Below are 6494 nucleotides of genomic sequence, written 5' to 3' on the forward strand. Positions count from 1 at the left end.
TAAAGGGGAATTATAAGATACAATGAGTACACTTGATATCTATTACTTAATAATCATGAAATTAAGATGGCTGATGTCAGAAGATGTATTGCCTAGTGTATTACCAGCTAGTACAACTGGAGATAATAGTTAGGAGTTTGGAAACTTAGCTGAAAGGACACTGTGACCATTGTTTTCTTAACCTTCAGGTATTATTATAAGATAATGTGTGTACTACATTGCATGATTACCATTTGATTATCTGAAGTTAATAGAGTTCGTTGATCACAAAAGTAATCCTATGCATATGGAAGAATCAAAGTATGGATATCATGAACATTTTATAGAGTTATTTAAAGTTTAATTACGCCATTCTATTGACAGTGTTCGTCAACAATCTTGGGATCAAAACATAGTTCATAAATCAGTTTTATGTTATTCGTGTTTTAGTTTCTTAAATTTAAATAAATTCTAAATATTCACTTTGTATCATGCGATACATCTTCACTCATCATTTCCCATTTTAGATTTTGTTTTACCCTAATATGGCATTTTGAGTGTCCCACCAGTTACATACTTATATTACGGGTATTTACAAGCTAGAAATATGTGTGTCTAGTCTCCAAACTTTGTGTTTTACTGAGAGATAAAAAAGTCAAACTCACATTCCATCTTTTCTTACCTTTCAAAATGTGCCAATAAACATTTCTGAAACTTGCTATTAGATTATTTATAACCATTAGAGATAGCAGATTATTATTTATAAGGTTCAATACAAGGTTAGTTTGCTTTGTTTTGGTAATTAGATATTTTGCCCTGGTTTCATTTGTAACGTATTTACTGTTAAACATTTATTTTAATATCTACATCTGTGTCAGTTTAATGCATGTAACGTATATTGTTAAATGTGAATTGTGAAAGTTCCGTCTTTTCTCTAAATTTGTAGAAGATTCTCAAGAGTGTATGTATTTGTCTGTGAATTAGCTTCGAACGTTAGTATTTACGAGGATATTAGATTTCTATCTTTCTCTGTGAAAAGCGAGCTTGTAAATCGCGTTAGGTCAAATAAGAATAGAGCTAGCTAGCATTCCCGTCAAGTGAAGTATCACTGTGTATCAACATTAAATTAATTCGCTCATCATACACTTGGACCGTCGATAAAATATTTAGTTCCAAACCAGATAGAAACCTGCATATTATTTATGTGTGTGTGTTTGTAAATTTCGCGCAAAGCTATACGAGAGCTACCTGCGCTAGCCGTCCCTAATTTAGCAGTGTAAGACTAGAGGGAAGGCAACTAGTCATCACCACCCACGACCCTCAGATTACGAGTCGAACGTCTTAACCACCTGGCCATGCCGGGCCTATTATTTGTGAGTTTATAAACTTTTGGTATATAATAATATAGAATTTGTAATAACCGTTATAATGAATTATATTGTTGTTCGTATAGTAAAATATATTTGTTCTAAAAAAAATTCTGTGTCTCAAACGTGTTGAAAAGTGTTAGAATATTTTGTTATATTGCTTCATATCTGTTTTGTGTTTCAAAATGCATATTTGAAAGTTCCAATATTTTTTATTTGAAGAACTAACTTCGTGAAAAAGTGAGGCCTAAACCAGCTGTGGATTGCACTTGTAAAACCCATGCAGGTCGTGTATTTTGTCCAATGTTTTGAAAACTATGATAATTTCTTCAAGCTGAGTTTGTTTGTTTTTTTCCACAGGAGGATTGGTTCTAACGAAGGCAGTAAGAACGACAATAAAACCATATATACTTATAGATAATAAAAGTTGAAACTTTGAAGACAAGAACTACATGAAAGAAATGAAATCATACATTAGAACAAGAAAAGTTACTTGTTAATTTATTTAACATTTGTCAAATTTTCACCTTACTATACATTCATCATAATTGATTATTTCTGTACAGATAGTGTTAGAATAGTCAAAACAGCATATAAAATATAATTTTAACTAAAACTCTTTTGTTATTTATTTTGGATAATCTAGAGAATATGGAAATGAAATACGAAACTGTAATTTTCAAAAAGTATTTATATTCCTAGCATTAAAATCGCCCTGCTATCAGAACAGTCAATATTTGAATCAGACTAACTCAGTAAACTGACAGATCTTCAGCAAAAATAATTAAAAAAAAAATATTTTTTTCTGGGTACAATAGACTTTTCACATTTGCTAAAATCTTGTCCAAGTTTGTGAAAGATACACACAGTACTTTCATAATTAATGGGGCCGACATGGCCAGGTGGGTTGAGGAGTTCGACTCGTAATCTGAGGGTCGCACAAAACATGCTCGCCTTTTAACCGAGGGGGTGTTATAATGTTACGGTCAATCCCACTGTTCGTTGGTGAAAAAGTAGCCTAAGAGTAGGCGATGGGTAGTGATGTCTAGCTGCCTTCCCTCTACTATTACATTGTTAAATTCGGGACGGCTCGCGGATACAGTCCTCGTGTAGCTTTGCCCGAATCAGAATTAATGTGAACATTAATTCTACATTGCTACGTTGGCTCAATGGACCAACTTGTGCATACAGTTAATGGAACAAAAAGGGATTTTCACCATTTGGATTTTGAATTATCAAACAGAGTTTCATTATAAAAGATATCCATAGGATATCAAATGATCGCTGCTCGATTAATGTGTTAAAACAGCTGATTACTGAATATAGTATCTAAAACATCGAGTAGCTTGTACAAATGAATGGCGGTTAAAGTCTGAAAACCCAGGTGAACGAACTTTATGACCCTTGCTTTCTGGGCTACAGGTATTTCACGACAATCATTCACTTAATCTAGCTGAGTGATGATCATTCTTTGAAGAATACTGCAAGGCCCTGTACATCTTTCCTGGTACACTTAAAGGGCTTATAAATTCCCCATGCACTGTGAGGAAGCTGTGTTGTTTATTTTTCGAGCACATATAATGATATATACTGGAGTAACAACACTAATATTAATTCTGAAGTACAAGATTTTAAACTGTTTAGCTGAATTCTGTCAGTAATTATTAATTTCGTGGTTTTTGACTCCCAGGTGACAGCTCATTCTGTACCATGAGTATCGAAACGTAGTCTGTTTGGTGTAACCTGAATACATTTCTGAAGTAATTTGCATGGGAGGCGAAAGCAGTCTTTTTTATGCTTTTAGTACATAAGACAATGTTTAATAATGACATATATATCTCGCAAAACACGTGTGTAACTAAATATATGTATGTGACTTCATACATCATACGAAGTCATTCATGAATCTTGTGAAACATGAATGGATCAGTTACTCAAAGAACACAACTATTATACAGTTTGACGTTTTAATATGAGATTGTGATTATGCCATATAAGGTACATATTTGAAGATATGGTGTTATTGTTATTTCCATTAAACTAGTGATAGGGTTAATTTCATCACTGTAATATTGGGCAGGTAATGAATTTCACCAAAGGATAAAAGTGCTAGAGAAACTCACACTGTGTTTCTTGGTAATAATAATGCAAAATATTTCAATGTGGCCGTAATGAAATATTCATAAGTAGGTGAAATGTTCAGCAGTAGGTTAAATTACAGACAATAGTTTAGATATCATATCAGACACCAACTTGGTGTACCCAGTGTTTTATTTGGTTGTGATACAATATTTTATAAAGTTAAGATTAGAGTTACTTAAACCAAATCGTTTAATCTGTGAAGGAATGTGTTTTGAAGTCTTGACCCCATTTCTTTCCTATTAGAACTTGTAGCTACCTACTTAACAACCAGATGATACTAGTGGGTTTGTAGAGTGAGATGTGTCAGATCTTATCACGGAAATCAACGAAAGGCAGAATAATTATAACATACTGGTCAAGCAGAGACAGAATTAAGTCTAGAGAGAGAGAGTTTCACGAGTATTGAGAATACATCTTGAGTATAGAAGAAGTCAATACAACTGGTGCTTGGCCAAATAATCCATAAATTATTCTCTCTAAAGGTAATTTGAGTAAGAAAAAAATAATTGTTGTAACCAACCAGTTGCAACCCACTGATTAATTGGAATTTATGTGACCCTATGTTTTTAATCCAGAATTTTGCTATTCTAGATAAAATACCTGACCACTTTGACTTTCTTGTTTTTCGAATAGAAAGAGTGCCATTCTAGTGTACTTAAACCTCCACATCTTACACGGACTGCCATGAAATGATAAATACATTCAATAACATTGAGGAGCACTTTGAAGTACCAAAGAAAACCTTGGACGTCTTCATATCTTGAGTGAATCTGACTTTGAGCCTTTAAAGGTGAGTATCCTGCAGAAGGACCTTCTACTCTTCTGATTTCATCTGACATTGTAGTAGATGGTAAAGATGTGTAAGAGGGGCTATTATAGTTTTGGCTACTCTAGATTAAGGCTCTGACAGGCCATAGGAAGTATCTTACACCGATATAGAAGTTGTTGAAAGTGTCTCTTGTGAATATTGGGGAGTTGGTAGCAATGAATAAAGACTTACAAGACAAACGTTTAAGAACTGAGAGCTACATGTTTTGAAAAAATTGAATTATTTTAATACAACCAGACTGAAGTACTTTCCCTGTTCAAGTGGTGAAAGAAATAATGAATTATATCACAATTTGGTAATGAATTTCTTCTTTATACATGGTGTATGGTGTAGTACTATGTACATATACCTTGTAAATTATTTCTATTCATTTATTTCATCTTTGTTATTTCCTTCAGTTTATATATATAAGTATTTTGATGAATTGTTTTGTTGTATGTGTGCATATAGCTTGTAAGGGTTTGTCTTCTATTGCTAATGTTATTCTGATTCATTTTTCTTCAAAGACTTCAATGTGAAATGGGTGTTTCATGATGCTACTTACTTTTATTTTGTTTCATATGTACCATTGAAATACAGTTTTGCAATGTGTACCCAATGTGGGGTGATGTTTAATGTGAATTATTTTTCAATGTTAAATAGCTTTTTTTTAGAAGATTATAACTTGATTATTTCTGCATATGTTAAAATAATAATTTTAATCTGTGATACTACAATTTTGTATTAATACTGATGAGTTAATTTTGGTATTAATATGTTTGTGTATTGAAGAGAAGAGTATTTGCTATGTATTTTACTTTTGTATCTACCGATAAAAAGATTTTGTATTTTGTACTGAAGGGTTTATTTCTTTTATATTTTAATTTTGTGTTGTTCTGTTTGAACTTTATTCCTTTGAAATATGAATTATTTATTGAAAGGAATTTATGCATTCCATTTTCTGTGTTGTGTCTTAATGTTTACAACAATGATAAAAGGTTACCATATTCCTCCTTAGCCAATACAACTGTGTAGATTTATTGATTTTAAAGTTAAAACAAATCGTTGGCTTGAGGACCAGTTTACAGTAGGAAGTGAAGGAAAGCATGGTAAATAAAAGTATCACGAGTTTTCCACCCTTATAACATTAAAGATTTATCAGTTATTTCTAAATAGGTAAAATTTTCGTGCAAGATGTGGCCAAGAAAGTTGTCGAATCCTAATTGTTGTCATCCTCTTGAGACAGCATCTCTTGTCATCCTCTTGAGACAGCATCTCTTCAAAAGAGGGAGGGTAGAGCTGAAGTAGTTATGTTGTGCAAGAATATAAACAGCTATGTCATCTAATTGTAGTAAGATATATTAAGGTTATACGATTGACCAACAATGACATAGGTGGTGCACATATCTTTAGAATGTAGTATTATCGAGTTAACTTAATCTTTTAAGCCCAACTGTGATAAGTTTAAATTCATTTTTTTTGTAAATAGTACTACTATCCCAAAAGTTAACCTGTAAGTATAAAACTAACTAACTTTCTATTAAACATTGTAAGTTGTAACTAGAGTTGAATTAGATAACTACACTCTTGTGCAAATTAATTGAAACAAATGGTCATTTTACAATATTTTCAACATGGCCACCGCTGGACTCGCTGATTTCCTTTAATAGTCATTTTTTCACACAGACGGTGTCATTAGCTGTGTTTGCAGTACGGTCGATCTATTTTTGAGATATGTGACGAAATTTTGAGGAACATTACGTCATTCGAAATTGCGTTACAAGGGTAAGGAGACCAGTCAAAAAACAACTTCTTACCAACTCAATGAAGAAAAAACATTATCAATGGGGTCTGAAATACAAGAACTGGATGCAAGAACAATGGAGAAAGGTGTTATTGAGCGACGAGACTCATTTCTTCGTACAGGGTCAAAGAAGTCTGCATGTTCGCAGATCTTCAGGAGAGAAACTTCGAGAATCTCACATCAGTCAGTTCGTAAAACATCCCTTGAAGAAGATGTTTTGGGACTTTTTCAGCTACTATGGCATCGGACGCTTACATATCGTAGAAGGTATGATGCGAGAACCACAGTACGTCGAAGTTTTGCAGAGAAGAGTAGTTCCAGAATTGAAAAAGAGATTTCCAGATGGATCTGGCATTTTTCAGCAAGATCTGGCTCCGTGCAACACATCGAAACT

This window comes from Tachypleus tridentatus, chromosome 5, assembly GCF_004210375.1.
Source record: "Tachypleus tridentatus isolate NWPU-2018 chromosome 5, ASM421037v1, whole genome shotgun sequence".
Taxonomy (NCBI): domain Eukaryota; kingdom Metazoa; phylum Arthropoda; class Merostomata; order Xiphosura; family Limulidae; genus Tachypleus; species Tachypleus tridentatus.